General features: G+C 37.7%; 1 protein-coding gene across 5 annotated transcripts in view; it reads left to right on the top strand.

The window, feature by feature from the left end:
• nab (NGFI-A-binding protein homolog) overlaps nucleotides 1–19,049 on the top strand; it is a 122,487-nt gene that overhangs the window by 17,031 nt on the left and 86,407 nt on the right. The window contains exon 1 of one of the 5 annotated variants that reach the window (XM_089867591.1): nucleotides 11,073–11,746. The exons of 3 other annotated variants lie outside the window; for them this stretch is intronic. The gene's annotated coding sequence lies outside the window, so the exon portion shown is untranslated. Of the gene's footprint in view, nucleotides 1–11,072; nucleotides 11,747–12,525; nucleotides 13,569–19,049 lie in introns of those variants that run through there. One more of the 5 variants, XM_089867590.1, reaches the window with a different exon arrangement.

The following is a 19,049-nucleotide window of genomic DNA, read 5'->3' as shown; positions in this document are numbered from 1 at the left end:
AGAAGGATGGAAGAGAGAGAGAAGAGGAGAGATGGAAAGAGGAGAGGCTCGAGAGAGGCGCGTGGGGATAGGAGGAGCGAGTTTCTGGGCTGGCGTTCGGGGTCTCAGCGTCCCCTTTTCCCGCTCGTTGGATCTCGCTCGGCTTTTATTTTCTCGCTTGCACCAAAAATCCCTTCTCTCCCTCATCGCATTCCGCCATTTTATACCCGTGCACCGAGAGGAAGGAAAAATCTTCTCCAAAAAACGCTCTGATCTCAAATTCCTCTCATTCCTTCCGTTGTAAATCTTAATTCAAGAGTCATCTTCTTCAGGCTGCTCCTCTTATAACTCAAAGCCTTAAGACTGGAAGTAATGGAGAAGCGGCTATAGGATGTGCACCACCATCCTCTCTCTCACTCACTCATTCTATATATTGTCCCTTTCCGCTTCTACCCTGATTATTTTTCTTCTAGATATTTTATGGCCCTGAGAATGCCCATATAACTAAACCCCTGACTACATCACCCATCCTCAGATTTATCTCTGTTGCTATACACAGAAGGAAATAAAAATGACCAATTTCTTACACATTTCGAAGACCAAACAAAGTTTTTCTTGCGGATCAACTGTTGCCATTTTCATTAGCAATAAAACGATAAATACATCTGATTTGATTAAGATTACGTTCCATTAATCATCGCAAATATTTTTCCATACCCTCTGGAAAATTTTCACGTTCATGAAAACCAGGATCCATGACTTTTATAATAAACTACATGTGCAGGAACGTAAATAGCTGTATATTTTTTTTATCATTTTTATACTTTGCACAGATCATAGCAAATGAATAGAAGTTCAAGTACCCTTAAGTATATGCCTAGAGAAATAGAGAAACGTTACCTCTGTTTGTTTTGAATCTCACTCTATCTCTCTCCCCACCAACTCTTTTTCATTCGGAATTTACCTACGACGCTGCATGCATGAGCTTGAAATTATTTTTAAGCCAGATAAATAAAATGGAATTTCGTTAAATTCCTTCCTATCCTTAGCTTTTCCTGTTTTCGGGTATAGTCTCTCTTTTTTGGGTAAGGTTTTTATGGTTGCCTAACTTTCGGTAAAGCCTCGAGGGCTCCGGTTCCAACGTTGTTTAGGATAGCTAGTTCTCTTCTCCTATATACTCGAGTTAAACGCGCCAAGTAGATTTTTGTATGAAATTTGATCAAAGAAAACTGGCTGGAAGCTAGGCTCTGGTAGTATCCAGTTTTCTATGGGTTTTGGGTTAAAAAGTGTAGGAAGGGGCTCGGGCTTCTTTCATAATCCTCTTAGGGAAATCCTAGGCGTCCTCAAAATGAAAACGTCGAGAAATTAATTTAAGCCAGGGCCTTGGTTGTGTTTTCTTTGGACCATTTACCTCCCCCTCCCTTCTGGCTGCCTCTCTTTCCACCGTGTTGGTAATTATGTTGACCCGCTAAGGTATTTATAAAGAGCGTATTTTTATACTCTGGGTTTTCTTTACCATCGTGCTGCTCCGCGCCGCGCTATGCGTTTTTCTAATTTGCTTCTGGGGATGGAAGCGAGAGTATTTCGGTCATGTTTGTCTTTCCCGAGGGTTGCGAAAAATGCGGATATTAATTATATCTAGGCATAAATTCCACTTCTTTTCATCTTTAAAACTGCGACTTTAGTCGGGAATACATTTTCTAAAGCAAAACATTCGTTTATGCGCATTTAACAAGCCTTGAGGCGTGTTTACATATCAGTTTTTATAGCCGTCCGCGCTGGGTACAACAGTTTGCTGACCATGCATGTGATTGAGTTGAGATTGAATCTGTGAAGAAAATCCTAGGTGTAACTTCAGAATTATAAAATTGTACTGAAACCCGCTTTACAAACATTTGGTATTATCACGCATTTATAAAGAAAAAAATTAATAATGGCGTCTTCTATGTACTTCGTAATATTACTTATGAAATGTAGCGGGTAAATTTAATGTATCGTAAATTTTTGTTGAAAAAAGACAACAGTCCTGAAGGTCAAAAGTTACATAAACTATATACGACAAAAATCCAATTCTGAATTCACTAAACTTTACCAGAGTTAATTGAGATTTTTACCAAGAATAGAAACCAAACAAAAATATACAAATAACGTCCTAAAACAAACTTGTACGATAATTATACGCTAATTAGAAGAAATAACTTTTACAGCAAAGGCGTTACATTAAAACAATTAATAAACACTCCATATAATTTAAAGCAGGCTGTGTTGGAATCTTTTAAGAACAACCGAAAAACGCTAGGCAAAAATTATATTCAACTCGTGGTGGTGCAAAATATTTCCAGGAAAGCTGCAAAGATCGCCCAAGTCCTTATCTTTTTAAATTAACCCCTTCCCTCCTCATTTAATTAAGAAGCGTGGCAATAAATTGTTTTAAAATTTAAGCGCGTCTTAATGCTTAATAAGAGCCAGCCTGCCTGCCTGCCTGCAGTGCGCATAGAGAGAGAAAGAACGATAAAGAACAACTAAAAACATTCCATATATAAGTATATAAAGCCCTAGCGTAACTTTCTATCTAAATAGCTCCAAACCAGACATGCATTAAACTGAAGTTATTCAATAGTTTACGAAGTATAGATAGTGTTATACTTATGGAACATATCTTATAAACTTATGATTGTATCGTCTGAAAGAGACTTTCCAACTTCATAACATCCCCTGATAACATCGGCTGTTGAAATTTTGAAGCGATCATTTTGTTTAAATTCGTTTCGGGGTATTTTTCTCGGATTTAGAAATGCAATATTTATTATTTTCAATAAATAGTATCTTTATTTATTTATTAACACCGCGGGATATTTTTCGAATCTATTTTAATTGGTGTATATTTTAAATATAATTATTGCCAATTAGTATTTCATATGCGCAGACTCTTAACGACCAAACCAGGCTTCATTGATATAGAAATATTACTTTTTTCCCCTATATACAATTAATGAATGTAACCCATATAGTTAGTTGTCAATGCGCATGCGTGTAACAATTTCTTATATAACCATACCTTTTGAATAATAAAACAAAAATCCCTCGTAACTTTACTGGAATATACTTCAGTTCAAATAAAATAATTCGTATACTATGACCAATTCGCAACCTTGTATAAAGAGGAGAAAAATTCATATGAAGAATGTGGTATAGTATACGCAAGCAGCGCGGCCAAAGTATAAAAGAATCTAATATTAATCCATTTTAGACTTTTAGTCAACCCTTATACCATCCTTCTTAAAAATTGGTCGCCGCCGCACCCCCCTTCATATACATACATTCACTGCTGGGCTCAAGCCTGGATTAAAAATACACACGAATTTTAATTTTATATATCATTTCGCCGTTTCTCGCTCTCGCTCTGGGGTCTGAAGGAGAAGTAAAGCGTTACAGTTAAAGAGTTCATAGAAAAGCGGGAGCTCTTTTGGATAATTTGAAGAACAGTGCATGGAGTAGAGAAAGAGAGCGATGGGGGAATAACGTGGATTACCATCTTATATATATAGAATTATTTCATTCCATTTTCTAGCGCGGGACCTTTTAATTACTTATAAAGAAATGAGGGAGACTGTATGTCTGAGCGAGCGCGCGAAAAATTTTACCATACCGCGAATTTTATACACGTTTTGGAACTCATTCATTTTTGTAGAAAATGTTACATTTTATTCCACCAGTTTTATGTTCACTGGTGAGAGGTAATGAAGAAAGGCGTGGAACTGAATAATATATAGTGTTTATCCTAAACCTTTACCCCTATTTGTGTATTAACTCAAATGTGTCGAACATATTCTTATATAGTTTCTTCAAACGCCGTGTATATAATTTTTGAAAATTTGCCTTAAAATGAAGGGACAATCTTCTCTAGTTTAAAGAGATACTTAAAGCGAGTCTCGGCTGTGGTTTAGTTTAAACAAATGCTACTAGATGCTCCCATAATCGAGGGGTGAAGTTGACTAGCCCCCAAGCTTAGCAAAGGCTAGTTTTACCTCTGAGTTTTGATTGGTTCCTGCCTTTGGCAAAGTAAAATAGTGTGTAGAATTTTAGGGGTGATACAGGATCCGCCATTTGTTTTAATCCCGTCAAAATGGTTTTGTAAATTTAGGGAATAATAAAAACCTTTTATTTTTTAAAAATTTTCGCATAAATAACACTTGTTTTTATTTATTTTTGAATAATTTAAGCTATAAAATTTACAAATTTAATTCTAACTTAAGTATCTCTTGAAATACTTGTTAATAAAAGCTGTAGTATCTTTCTATGGGGGTAACACTTCTCTGTTATTAAGCTTTTAATATGATAGTATAGTGTTTTAACTGGCGTCCTCATCGTTGTCGTGTATGCTTTTTAATTAAACCGCGTTAATTTCATTTTTCTGTTCACACTCTAAGGTTGCATCTATGATATTCTATACTATGCACCATCTCACTCTCTTTTTTAATTCACACGCTTTGGTTAAATCATTTTGGGGCTTTCGTTTTGTTATTAATATAATGGGCCCCTAGTTTTAATATTATTAGGTTGGGAGTTCTTTACAGTTGTTTCTCCGGGGCCGGCCAGCTTTTGGAAATTTTATTAATTTGGGCTATTAAAAATATATATTTATATATATACGCTAAAGTAAAAAGGTACAAAAAGAAGAGAAGGGATATACATTGCTTATTTTAGAAAGGGAAATTAAATGAATAAAGTGTGGCTATTAACTCGTTTATATCTTATTTTAAAAGGCAAATTATATATATATATGACATGTACGTTTTTAAAATTTTTCTATATACAAATAAAAATTGGAAGGGTTAGGTACCCCGAAATTTTGGTTTTATCATTTATGATATTGCGGTGTGGTGTTTTGTTACAGGAGAAGTTTAGATAGAATGGCCTCTTTCAGCCTGTGAGAATTCAACCAATCCCATATGGATAAGAGGTTCTGGCTAGCAGACGCCACTAAACCAAAGGCGGGTGGCGCAGTAGTCCTCGTTTTTAAGACTAATTAAATGCTAATTATTTTGTTATAAGAGATCATTTATTTGTTTTTAATGTTTAATTCCTTTTATATTTAGAAAAAGGTAGTTCTATTAAGGTATAATGTTATGTTACCTGAACTATTCCTCTAAGGGTTGGGTTGATCTTGGGTATTTTCTGTTTTTAAAGGGAACATTACCCTATAGTCTGAACAGATTTTTTTCTGATTCATTATCGGTTAAAGTGAGTGATTCTGAGAGCTACGCGCCATCTGGCAAACTCGGAGAAAAGTGTTTTTTATATTTTTTTCAAACTCACCAAAAAATCGATTTCTCTAGTTGTGTTGGTTGAGGGGTTTTGAAAGATGGAGGAAGAAGCAAACGTTCGATTGAATTTTGGGAGACGGGTGGTGACTGGTGTTTTATTTTGAAAGTAACACTTAGATTTAATTCTGATGGAAATTTATATTTAATTTATGTTAAATTAGGTTTTAAGATAAACTTTTTTAATTAATCGAACTAACAAGGCTCCATCACTTACTCCCTTAGTTCTTGATTACTACGGTTATTTTCTAATTATATCGTGATTAAGCATAATTAACTTTGATTTAAACTCTCCAGGATATCACTTTGTTTTTATTCATATATTTATTTATTAAATAAATAAAACCATAAAGTGATTAAAAATTTATGGAAATTGTATATGTAAGATTAAGTTGTTCTAAGGGAGTAATTCTCATTGATCTAATTCTTAAGTTGTTAATTATAATGTTACGTAATCCTGAATTATAATTATTTAAACCAGTATTAATTAATTGTAAATGAAATGCTTTCTAACATAGCGACAAAGTAATTGATCCTAATAGCTTGAATTATCTAATGAAAAATTATATTCCCATTGGTTGAATAAAAAATAAAGATATTATTTTCCAATTCCTGAGGCTCCTTCCCAACAAGTTGCCGTACAATTTTTGAGCTAGCTAGATTAATGAATCTAATTATTCCAAGGAACCCTTTAAAAGGGCTCTGTCCCGTCTCTTTGAATTGACACGAGTGATATTAATTGCCAAGGAAGCTAGCGAAAATTAATTTTTCACAAAAATCGAAAATCAAATCAATAAAAAAAGGGACCTTTCTGACAAATATACTCTCTTCTGCAATTTTTAATAGCAACGGACTTAACCGGACTTTAGTTTTCCTTTGTAGCTTCAGAATTAATTTCCCATAAGTTCATAAGATATGTTCCATAAGTTTGTCACTGGTTACTGAGAGCTAGTCTTGATGTGACGTAGGAGATGAAACGTCATAGATTCTGGAAAGGTGCTGTCAAAGGCTTAGTATAAACTAAATAGGAAGATAGACTGCAAAATTAACCGAGTGTAGTCATTCAATTCTCGAACTAGCTCGTGCTATAAGTCTCTGGCATTACGAAGTATAGGTAGTGTTATACTTATGAAGCATATCTTATCTACGACTTAGAAAAAAAAAGAAAACTAATATAAATTATAATAAACGGTAAAAAATATATGCTAAAAACACGAAGACCCTTAATATTCAAATGAGACCTTTTTTCTTAAGTTCCAAACACACACGTACTCGCCATATGCCCAAGATTTTTGCTTAAAGCCGCGTCTGTTTGAAATTTTAACTTCTTCTTTTCACCGTCTAGACTAATCTTTTTTCGCCAATTGCACACACCAAATCCATCCCTTTTTCTTTTAAATTAAAATTAGAACTTTTCTAAAACAGAAAGCCTTACTTTTAATTTAACTCGAATAAAGTATTTTTCAATTTCCCTTAAAATAATGAACTCTTGGTTGTCAAACCTTCCTGATCTCTAAGCTAAGTAATTCAATTTAAATGAATTTGATGTTTTCTAAGAAATTTGAATTATCTTTTGAACTTGGATTATAATTTTTAAAAATGCAAAAAACACTCTTTGGATTTTTCTGTTGATTGAGTACTCTAGACATTTTAATATACCCTTTGCTATGACTGTATTGATTTAGGTTTTTGCGGTAACCATTCTAAATTCATTATTGCGTTTTAATATTAAGCCTTGGTAAAAAGTTAAAAGAGTCAATATTTGTTTTTCAAAAAGCCACGATTAAACATGTGCCTGTATATCAAAAGGGGTATTAACTTCAGTATGACGAGTGTTTTTCAAATATTAAGAAATATATATTTCCATGCACTAGCTCTTTTATTTTCACAGCATCATTTATTGTTTGAGTTTGTGAAGTTTAAAATGAAATTTAACAAAACACTAGCCTATAGCATACGGATTTATTTATTATAAAAAAAGGGGCTAACTCAATTATGAGTTTATTTAATTTTTAAATTATAATGCTTCCTCGCTTTCAAATGGATTTATTATTTACAATTTCAACCCTTATCGTGTACACGTGTTACCGTTCTCAAAAATATTAAATTATTAAAAAAAAATTAAATAAATAAAATAAAAATCCCACATTTTGCGCGTGATTCGAAACTTCATTATATTATTTAAATTTAATAGTTTTAGACCCAGTATTTATTTTTTGGTCGGCATAGAGAAATTAAAATAATCCAGAATAAGAACACACAAATAAATTGATATTAAAATTATCTTACCCCCATGAAAAGTTAAGTATATGTATGTACAGGGTGTTTCTGATAAGTCTACCGGCATAAATTAATTAAGGGGGATGTTCTTTATGCGATTTTGAGTCGAAAATTAGCCCTAATGGACACTCAAAATCGTGCACCCAAAGAACAAATAACCCCTTAATTTATAGCAGACTTATCTGAAACACCCTGCATATTTATAAACAATATTAAAATAAAACTAATGATTATATTAAGATGCCAATTTCCGAGGATTGCATGCTTTGCGGGAATACAAAAAACCCTCCGTAAATTATTTATTTATTGGAAAATTATACTATTTCATAAACGATCAATAAATCATATCGTATTATTTATTAAATTCAAACTCATCATCATTCTAGAACCACAAATGAAGTATGATTATATAAATAATGATTATTTAAAGTCTTTATCAAGCTTACCACCAGTGATAAATATTTTTCTACGGAAAAAGCGTCTATAACCCAAAAGAAAATCCCCCAAAATCTTCAGATCCATTCATCGTTTTATAGTAAAATCATTATGTAATAACTTACCGCCGTTTAAAAAGCAATATACACACCGTATTTACAACCCTGATTAGTATAGTAGTATGTCAGTATATTGGGTCGGTTCCGCTATATTGAACCTAGGGTAAAACGTCAAAAAAAGCGGGAAAGGACCCCCTGACACCCAAAAAAAGTAAAAAAGAAAAAAAAAGTCAGCGACACACATTTATATATAAAAAATCCTTAACCTGTCCCCAGAGACAAGTGTATAAAAAACGCATTTAGATACGGGAGGGCTACCAAGAATAATATAACACACTGTCTAGGGTGTTGAAAAAACGGTGGAGACCCTTAGGGTCCCCTCGAAATTTTTGGGGGACGATTTTTTGTATTTTTTTTCACTCAAGCTAACCCTCGGTAATGTAGGCCTCCTAAATAGCTTTCAGACCCTACTACGTGCCTTAAATGGCAAATTTTTCATTTTACCCCCACTTTGGGTCACCGCTAGATCAAAAAAACCATTTGATAGGGGCCTATGGATAGAGAGGGAGATTAAAAACTAGGTAAAAAAAAGATCAGAGGGGGCCACTTTTTTTTCATTCAGTTTTTTTTCCTACTAGAGGGTAGCCATGGGGTACAGGTGAATGACAAAAAAGTCATTGGATTTACTATGAGAAGATCGAATTCTATGACACCACTATACAGTATATACCACTTCTTTTCAATTCAAAAGCGAATTTAAAAAAAAATATATAATATTACAATACCTACTATACCAAGAGAAAAAAAATTAGACAACCTTACAATGCCGCCAAAGCCATGCTAGCTAAGGTATAATATACAAATATCTTATAAAAAATTTAAATCTCCCAGAGAAAATTCCTTAGATATAAAAAATAAATAAAAAAAAATTAGATGGGTACATTTTTTTAACCCTTCGATATAAGTTTGGTATATCACGGCTCACCAAAAGATTAACACCATAGTAAGCGTCTTCAAGGTTATATCCATAATGTGACACGGTCGAAGATTTCACTTAAAAAAATAAACAAACAAAATTCACAACGCGTTTAAACAAACTAATATCAATTAAAACGTAAATTTTAATAATTTCATATATTTTCTACTGCGATTTTCCTTACGGAAAATTAGTAATAGTGATCCGACTCGCAAAAAGCAAATGTCTCGAATGTTTGGGCCCAAAAATTCTCGTTTCAACCCTTTCCTAGGATCTGGGATCTATCTATAAAGGGGATAAAATTTTGTACAAGCTGATTTTACCTTATAAAAGGGGGGAGGGTAAGATTTTTACCAAAAGTGGTTAAACTGGTGTAGGATTTTTCAATATCGTATATACAATCTCCTCTTTCTTAATTTTTACCCTAGGTATAGGGTTAAAGTTTGTTAGAGAATATATATATAAATTTTTTTTTTATTATCCATCATAGTATAGCGTACACTCTCCGCTACGAGTACGTACCAAGTTTCATCTCTGGGATTGAATACCTAAGCCTAAAGGGGAGGGGGGATGAAAATTTGAAAGATGGCTATAACCAAGAGCTAAGCCTAACTAGTAGTACGTACCAAAGGGGTGACTGACTATAAGGGAAGAAAAGGGGTTCCCTAGCCTGAACATATTCTCGGATAAAAAAATTTTCGCACGATATTCAAGCGAAAGGGGTGAATAGACTTTTACCTATTCGGTGGCTTACGCAGTGTTGCGTAAATTGAAGCTGACTAGGGGGGGAGGGGGTTGGAATAAGAAAGTATAGGGGAGGATAGAGGGAATAAAGGGTAAACGAGGATGATGAGGGAAGCCAAGAGAGGGGGAGATGCTTCATACGCAGCCATCATCCAACAAATCGTGAGCATATATACGCGCGCTAAAGGTGCTGCGCTCATATGCTCTTGATTTTACTCCTGGTCCTAAACCGGTCAGAATTTTGAATCATATATAAATATATATATATATATGTATGTATACATTATCCAAGAATAAATTTCGCCCTCACTTGAATATCTAACTCAAACCATAGTCTGCTACCACGAACTTTCTCGTGAGGTCACACCTTGCTATCTCTTACCTTGGTTTTGGCAGCCATATTGGAGGTCGTCAGCTCAGGCCTTACAATTTAGATTACCAATATTGACGTCACGTCCCCGTAACTCCTCCCCTCTCAGTACCACTCCATTCAATGGGTCATTACTCCACGAACTATAGCTCATCCGGACCCAGATCGTCGTATGTAACTTTGACTGTATAATTTTTAAGTTACAATTATCAGTGTTTTGTACCACAAAGCTATAGAAGCTCTGTTTTTGGTCATTTGGTTGAATAGCTAATGCCGTGCAATTTCTTACATAAGTGTGATTCCAAATGGACAATATTCATTGGGAAATTGAATTAATTTCTACCAGCATCGTATATAAGAGCTATGGGTAGGTGAAGGAGGGGGGGGAGAATAGGAAAAGCGTTCTTTATTTGAGCGAGCGAAACCCCTTGTACTCTATTAGGTTAAAGGGGTGAACCAGTTTTTCGCAGCTTCTGCCACCAACTGCCGCGTACTCGATAGGCATGCCCCTATTTCGTGAACTTGCCTACCCCCGTTTCCTTCGGGCTGTGTGTTTAGATTTTTGGCGTGGTCGGCCTCTAACCCTTACTCCTTTGCGCCGCGATGGGGTTGTTTGAAAATTTTTTGAAAAACGAGCGTCGCTCCAAGCTAGAAGGGGCTCCCTCGTCCTAAGGTTCATGACCAGTTTTGTATCTCGGATAAAAACGCGTGAGATGGAGACGCGGAGTGAGAGAGGAGAGAATGAAAGAAGAAGGGGGGCCGACTTCTTCTTCTTCTTCTTCTTCTTCTTATAGTGTTCTTCTTCTTGATCTTCTCGTGTAGGGTCGACGCTAAAAAAACTCGTCTCGCTACCAGTTTTTGTCGCCCTTTTACCGTTTACGCTCCGTTCGCGGTGGACAAGACCTTTTTCTTACCCCCGCGCAGTTTTTTACTCTTATATAACGGGGACCGTCTTCTTTACCATGCCGCCGGGATGGAGTATAGAAGAGAAAGAATTTTTCCTACGACCATGGGATTATACGTTTTTTCAAAGGAGTAGAAACGTTTTTTAGGCCTTTCTCTCCCCTTTGATGGTGGAAAATGTCCGGTAGTTCAGACGGTAAAGAAGCTACTACCGTGTCAGTAGCGACCCGTCGATGGGAGAAAGTGGTCCAGTCAGTTTTTAACTCGTTCAGTGAGTTTTTCGGAAAAAGCGCTTGGTCCGCTGGTATCCGCGCGGTGTTGTTTTCAAATTCTGGTGGAAACGCGAGGAATCGGCGCGAGCGGAAATATTTGGTGCGCGCGCGCCCCATCCTATTTACTACTCCTGACGACGTTTTGGGAATAATGTAAAACGTATGTAGACATTGATCAAGTGTACAAACGTGGCCTGGTGTCGAGGAACGCCACCGTTTGACGCCTTTCCTTATGGTGGCGCCAAATTCAGGCGGCGCGCGCGCGTACGTGCTGGTGCTGTAAGCCAAACGACGATTGGCGCCAAAAATTGAAATTCCTTCAAACACGAGTTTACGGGATTTTCGGTGCCTTTGCTTTTCCCTCTTCTATTCCCGAGAGAGAGAGAGAGAGAGATGGAGAAACGGTGATGATTAGTTTTTATTTTATATTATATAATTATTTTAATTTTCATGTATGAGTTTTGTCTATTTTTTGTCATACTCCTTGGTATAAAAATTTATCGATTTCTTTTGTACGCGTAAATTTCCTAAGCCTATGTGTTTTTCCAAAGATAAAATCCGATGCCAGAGTATCATCTTTCATTCCACCACCTTCTCCGTTTTCCCCCCATCCCATTCTTTACGCAAACATGTCTTTCCTCTAGAGAAAGTAATTTTTTCTTCTTTTTCCATCCTCAAAACTCCCACTTCTCCTCATCCTCTTCCTTTATCCCTCCCCCTCTTCTTTCCTCCTCCATCTTGGTGGACTCTAGAGCAAAAAGCTCTTCTCTTTTCTTCTGTCGGATGATGGTGGTTCATGGTGGTCGTATATCCAGAGTCTAATCTCGAATTCCTTAGCAACGCGGGTGAAAAAAAAAGTAAAAAAGAAAAAAAAATCGATAAAAGCTTTGGCTTAAAGTAGAACCCGCCGCTCGAATTTCACCGTTACATAGGGTACTACTCGAGTTTTAGAAAATATATACGCTAGTCTCTTCCTTTTACGCCTGCCTGTAAGGAATTTAAAAAAAAAATTGCATATAAAGTAAGCAAGGCCGGTGTTACCGGTTTTAGAAGCTACGGAGGAAATACCAGTATACGCCTTGTAGCGGGATTTTTCTCGTTTCCCTAGCTCCTTGGAATAAGCCTTCTAGTCCCGCTTCTTCCATTTCTGTAAAAACACCGTTAGGGTTAAGAAGGGAACGGTTGAAAAACGCCCGGGGGGAGAGAGAGGTGGAGAAAGACTTTGGTATACTGAGAGAAGGCGGAGGAGGAGATAGGAATAGGGTGGAATATTCCCATACTCCTATGTGTATAGTATAGGAGAAGGTGGAATATAGGGGGGTGCGTGCGTGGTGGGGGTTGGAAAAAGCGAAAGAAGAAGAAGACTAAGAAGAAGCTGGGAGAGAAAGGGGTATCGGAGGAGAGGATGAGGAAGGAGGATTTCGTGGGTGGTGGGGGGTCGTCAAGGAAGGAGATGAATGGCTGCAACCCTTTTGCACCGGCGCCGTAAAGTTTCTCCCGGCTCTCTCCTTTACGGATGCTAGGGATAGCTTCTCCTAAGAGCTCCCGGGTAAGGCCGTCGACGAAAGAGCGCTCGACGGAGGTCGCGGGTGCCCTTTTAATATAACGGTGGCCGTCGTTCTCCCCTAAGAAAAGGCGCGAGCTTTAGTATAGTCGCGCGGGTCGTTTCCCGAGGACCCCCCTTAGTACGGACGTCCGTGCGCAGGAGGCCACGGGGCATCCGTTCTCTCTTCTCTTCTCTCTCTCTCTCTCTCTAGAGCTTCTTCTTCTTCAAGCGTGGTGGTGTCGTCTTTTCCACCCTCTCTTTCTCTCTTCGGCGCTCTCGGCCGCCGCCCGCCACAAAATTTTCTCCGGAAAACGGCATCGGCGCGCGGGGCCCCGGCTCTTTTTTTTTACAATTCGACACTGTACGCGAACGGTCTTCTCTCTTCTCTTCTCTGGAATCTCTTCTCCAAGAGCTGGCACGGGTAGCGGCGTCGGCGTTTAAGAGTATCGTCACCGGACCCCCTTCGCTCGGTGCGGCTGGCTTGTCCGAAGGCCCACCTAGTCTCTCTTCTCTTTCTATCCCACGGCTTCGAACCCGTCGGTCGCGAATTTCCTTTTTCGCGATGATGCTAAGGTCAACATCATCGCCTTCGTCCGTCGTCAAGCCGCGGCTTCTTCGACACGATTCTTGACCGTGCCCCGAGAAAAACGTTTACAAATATTAGAAATATAAACTTAAAGGTACTTCTCTTTACTTATTTAATTATCTTTAATTAAAAAAAAATCCCTTGGTTTATTTTGAATTCCATCCATCCACGCGCCTTCTATAATTATTCAAGAACTCCCGCTTGCCATATACTTTAATTCAATTCATCAGTGTTTATGATTTAATTTTTTTGATTTTGATTTTTGTGTTTTCGTAATTCCATTAAAAACAAAACTGCTCGTCTGTTTTCTATTATTATTTTATATATAGTTGATAAATTATTTCGTTTTACAATTCGTTCCTCACGAATAAAATGTGCCTCATCCATCCTTCATCCTTCTCTCTCTTATGGATCCGTAAGATTGTTATTATAGATACAATTCCCCCTCGAGCGTACTAAAGACGAAATGAAAAGTAAATTAGGGTCATCTTAAAGGTCGGTCGTTATCCCTAGCTCACTCTCTCTCTCTCTCTTAACAATTACAGGGTCCCCTTTTAGGTATAAAGCCCGGTGTTTTGTAGTAAAACACGGGGACGGTATATTACTATTAGTTTAACCAAAGAAAGGTTTGGCAACCCGGATAACTCGTTGCCAATGTTATTGTGCGCGTTTGCAGCAGCCGTTTTTCCATCAAAACGACGTGCGCGTCTGCACACCGCGTGTAAAACACCGGTAGGCCTTTGCCTTATTCTTTCTCGCCCCTGTTATAATCTAGAGTAGATTCTAATTCAGAAAACCGAAAACCGGATATTTTTATACTCCCATTCCCCGTTTAATCGCGCCACGGAATCAGGCGTTTGGAAGGAAACCGTTGTTAAAACCGGTTTCAATCCCAATTCTTTAGAAGATGGAAAAGCGTACCCTTTCACCCCGTTACGTAAGTTAACGTGAAGAATTTTAACGCGGTGTAACGTTAGGTTAGAGCGTTCTGTGAAACTAGTTTTAGCGTATGTTTCCAAAGCTACAATATATACCTAGTTTATTGAACCTTTTATAATCTATTTTAAACCATATAATTAATCGCATCCTTCACTTCCTTTTATATTAAATGAATGTTGTTTGAATTTTTCTCTCCATTTTATATTTTTGTAATGTATTTATGAAGTGCAATAAGCATTTGTTGACAGATTGATATGCCTTTTAAATTTATTTATATATATATGAATGTCGTGGTTTTTACATACTTGAAATTAAGCTATATTTATCTAGAATTGTGTATCTGTACTCTTAAATTTAGCTAAGCCTATTATCAATAATATATATATACCGTGGCAGCCTGATAATATTTCCACGGGTTTAATCTTTACTCGATGTATTCCATTTTCCATCGGATATGTACGCGCGATTAATCCTTAATTTGGATCCTTGTGGGCGATGTTTACACGTTGTTTTTCGGGCAAGGGAGGGGAAAGCGTATCGTCGTCCAACACAAAGCGTTTTCGCAAACAAAAACGCTTCGTTTCTCGCGGCGTTTTCGGGAGGGTTTTGTGTCATCGCTAAGCCTCGGCAGCGTAATCCTTTCGGTTAGCGTCGAGGTAATTGACATTTTTTGGGGCAGAATGAGCCCTCTTTTACAACTAGTAGTAGTATGCGCGGCTAGTCTATTTGAGTCGCTTCCTTAAGAATAAAGGCCTACGTCACCTTTCTTTTATGAAAAGGAGAAGAGTGCCGAAAGGGTTAGATGCCCTTGTCTTTTCTTTCTCCACCGAGAAAAGAAGAAGGGATGAGGAAGCTGCGGAGGCTGCGAAGAGAAAATTTCGCCGGAGCGACGTCGCTCTCTGTAGGGCGGCCGTTCTCCGAAGAGTTCTCCAGCTTCTCTCTGGTGTTGTCGACGTGAAAAGGCCTATTAGGTTAAGCGACAATGCCGTACCATTCGCTTGTATACGTTTACGTGACCGACAGGCTTTATTTCGAGAAATTCAGCTTGGTATCTTGACTAGCTAGCGTTGTCGGTATTCGCCAGCAGAGAGCGGCGTTGCAATTACATCAGTCTGGTAGTTGCGCCTAGTATAGGGAAATAGCCTCGTTTTCCTGCCCCCCCCTTTGCATTTTAGCCCCCGTTTTCCATCTCTCGAGCTCAGCTTCCTTGCCTTCCTCCTCTTCCTCCTCCTCCCCCCCCCTTTTCAGGGTTTATGTTTGGCCTTTTCAATGACCACGTCCTAACCCGCAAACATTCCACCAGTACCAAGCACCTTTTTGGAAATCTTTTGTTTTTTAGGATCTAGGTAATATCTTAATTGTATGAGTTTCTTTATGTTAAATGGGTTCATTTTTCTAATATTAGCGTTTATTTAATTATTTAACGCGTTAACTATAGAATAACATTTTAGAAAGACGACTAAAACGTTATTTTCGGCTAATATGGGTGTTGAAATCGTTTGCGATAAGGGCACTGATAATAGGCAATTTGTGCAGGGCTAAAACTAATACTTATATATAGAAACAATGGAATAAACAAGCTCGATAACTATATTATTTCCACAAATCTTAATTAAAATTTTAAACACCGGAAATATTTCTGTATTGCTCAGCAAAACAAACATTTGCGCAAATAGTATTTCTTTATAACAAACGGTATTTTAATTTAACTTTTATGTATTAATTTGCGACTATAGTATTGAAGCCTTTTCGAGGGACATGTATGTTTCAATAATCAGTAAATTTGCGAGTGACAAGGAGTAATATTTAAAATTGTAACTATGAGATAAATTAATTTTATTGAACTATCATTAAACTTGTGGGAACGAACACGGAATTTTGCTCCTTGAAATTCAAAAATATAAGGAGTGAACCCTTTCCTTTTCTGTGTCTGATAGCTTATGGTCTTTTTTGAAGGAAAATTTAGTTCTTCATAGTCTATAAGGGTGTTTATAATTCCAATTTAGTTAATAATTTTACGGTAATCAGTCCCTGAGTGGAAAAACCACGATTTTGATTAATTTTCCAAACCTGAGAACAAAGACGCGTTTTACAAGCGTATCTAAAATCAAAATACTAATATTTTAACTCATATTTCATCGCGATATTAAAAACTAGGAAACGAATTAAAAGGTCGAGTCGTTCGTTTCTCTCTGATCTCAAGGGCCGCCCAAATATTTTATTTATTATATCGCGGGCCTTGGTTCGGTTGGGCTATGTATAAGGACGGAGAGACGTGCACGCGGCGCGGGCGAATGGTTGTAGCGCCTTTAAAAGGCGATTCACGGCGCGGCTAGCTAGCTTTTAGCCTAATATTGATTGGCTCATCATTTGCATCTTATATTTCGCTCCCCCTTCGTTTACAACCGGCGGCGTATACTATTCTCCGAATTATCGCGTTTCGAATACGTATATCCATAACATAAACGCACGTGGTGCAGGATCTTCTCTTTCAAAATTCAGTGCGTGGGAAATCAGACTCGATGCAATGCAAAACGAAACAATCCTAATTGAGGTTAGAGACATATCCCGCCTTAATTGAACTACAGTCAGTGTACACCTATACATTTTCTTCTCCCTCTCTCTCTCTCTATAATTTATGCAGTGTTTCTGGGGCATGTTTACGTATTGTATCTGTAGCTCTGTATTTGTTTAAGATAATTAAACGGCATCGAGACTTATAGCTATATACATTGTCTGAAATTAGCTACAAATATCCTTTGTGAATTTTCAATACTTGTAACTGCAATTTTCATTTATTCATAGAAATTAACCGAATGCTTTAAACGAAATATAATAATTAATGTATTATATAGTTTAGGGAATATTTAATTTTAAAGTGGGCCAAATACGGTCTTCCACAATGAAGAGAGTTGGGCTTGATTTCTCTTTCAGTGTTTCTTTTGTCTAACGTTAAGTAAAGTATCTCGGTTTTGTCAACGGAGTTGACCGCAAACACCATAGAGACATAATCCCTCTCTGAAAAGAGTTGTCTAAAGAAAATAATATATACCTTTCTGTAAATTAATATACTCCATTGAGTCGGATTATAATTCCGTAATTTTAACGGATGTACTTTATACACTAAACAATAGTTTAATCCGTAAAACATTTCCAATTGATATATTGGGGCGTAACGTTTTAAAAATTTTGTATACACCTTTCATTGAAGACGAGCAAATTGATTAGAGGACGACGATCTCCTTCTCCTAGTCAGGAAGGTAATTATCTAGACGTACGCGTTTTCAAGTGGTGGAAGGAGAAAATTTTAAGCCCCTTTTCGAGAACGATACTGTATGCCGATGGAAAAGTGGATCCGGGGGTTATAAGTTTGCTAAAAAGCTATCTGTCGCGCGCAGCTAGTGCGTGTCCCTGGGACGGCGGCGTGCGGCGCGTTCCTTGGCTACGTTTTCGCCCGCGGAATGAGTTTCTCTGCCTAGGACGACTGTTGAATTGCAATCGAATCTTTTATTAGCTTTTATAAGCGGCTTTCGCTATTATTCGCCGAGTGAACCCATTTTAGCTGCGGTCGAAAAATGCTACGAATGGAATGGACGACGTCTGTCTAGAGTATAAAGCTGGTGGGAAAGGGGGCGTAAACTCCCCCTCCCCTCCCCCTCCATCTCACCTCCCAACTCTTTTACCATTTCTAGCTCTTGTCTTTCATCCTTTGACCCCCCTTCTACCCTTCATCCTCTCATCTCATCCTGCTTGCTTGGAACACTCCATCTCCAAGCTCGCAGCCTCTTCCGTCTTCTCCCTACAGCCGAGAGAAAGAGCGGGAGGCCTCGGATTACGCGGACAAGCCAAGGCTTCTATTCCTTCTTTAGGCGGGAAGGGAAGAAAGCGCGCGCGCTTATACCCTTTTCTGATGACAAACTTGGCGCGAAACGAATATACATTGATGGTGAGGCTAGTCTCGTGGTGTAAGGAATGCTTTAAAAGCGGAGCTCTCGCGCCGCGCGCTCGCTAGATCTCGTCCTAATTTCGAAATTATTGTTATATAGCGATTGTCGTTTATCAAAACCTCTCAAGGCGACGCGTCGCGGTCGACCCGAGAGTTAACCGAATTTATAACCTTTTAGCGGCGCTTCATTTTAACTTGGCACAAAATGATACGAGGCCCCTTTTGTGGCCTAGGGGTCGTGATAGTGGTTTGACGTCTTGGTATCGTCATACTGTTGATCTTATCGGATGTAACCAATCAAATGACACCATCTTAAAATAATTGTTGCAAAAGCTGAACGTTACTGAAGAATTCCATAAATGCATTTTTGATTCGAAACCTTTGAAGCTAAACAGTGTCATATTTTCATGCCCTATCCCTCCGGCTCATCTCTCACCAGGATATCTCGTGAATATCCCAATTAATGTATTCTATAAATCAAAGGCGATTAAAGATTAAAAAGCCCTCTGAAGGCATTAAGGTAATAATTATGAGAAATTTAGTTAAAAGCCTTAAGCTTTTGTATCAACAAACCTTTTGTTTGATCTAAATTAGCAGACATTTTTCCCCTTTTGTCTCGACCGACTCTCGAACTGAAACGTGATCCAATTGCTCCTTTGTCTTTCATAAAATATTACGAAAATATTTTAA

Source organism: Phalangium opilio, unplaced genomic scaffold (genome assembly GCF_054372755.1).
Source record: "Phalangium opilio isolate 3A_F unplaced genomic scaffold, DU_Popi_V2 ptg000024l_1, whole genome shotgun sequence".
NCBI lineage: Eukaryota > Metazoa > Arthropoda > Arachnida > Opiliones > Phalangiidae > Phalangium > Phalangium opilio.
This window is presented reverse-complemented; position numbering and strand designations above follow the sequence as displayed.